At 35.9% G+C, this 395-nt stretch overlaps 1 protein-coding gene across 1 annotated transcript in view; it reads left to right on the top strand.

Moving 5' to 3' along the window:
* LOC119592917 overlaps positions 1–395 on the top strand; it is a gene marked incomplete at both ends in the record, with an annotated part of 8782 nt that overhangs the window by 7769 nt on the left and 618 nt on the right.

Raw genomic sequence — 395 nt, 5'->3', positions numbered from 1 at the left:
TATGAACAAAATAGAGTTAAGCAAACAAACTCAGCTGATGGCTTAGTGTATTTTACATTCCCCGTTATCAATTTTTTCGAAAGTAATTTTTCTCCATAGAGTAAACCATCAATTTTGGAAAAGAGAATAAAACACACTTCCATTATCCTCAAATTCTGAAGGGATTGATAAGTGTATTGCATCTACTCGTTTGTCTGTCCTCTATTGATTAAAATTCTAACGTGTGTTGACTAAAATAACGACACAAAATATTCGCCAGCCAAATATTTTCTCAAGGATATCACACCATGTAGAATGTCCCGTGTAGCATTTTACTGATGGATTTGTGAGAATATTTTATGCACACGAGGTATACACATCCGCATCCCCAGAGCACCCCTCACACATACACGGAA

Source organism: Penaeus monodon, chromosome 31, assembly GCF_015228065.2.
Source record: "Penaeus monodon isolate SGIC_2016 chromosome 31, NSTDA_Pmon_1, whole genome shotgun sequence".
NCBI classification, from domain to species: Eukaryota; Metazoa; Arthropoda; class Malacostraca; order Decapoda; family Penaeidae; genus Penaeus; species Penaeus monodon.
Note: the sequence above shows the minus strand (reverse complement) of the source record. Positions and strands in the feature narration are given on the sequence as shown.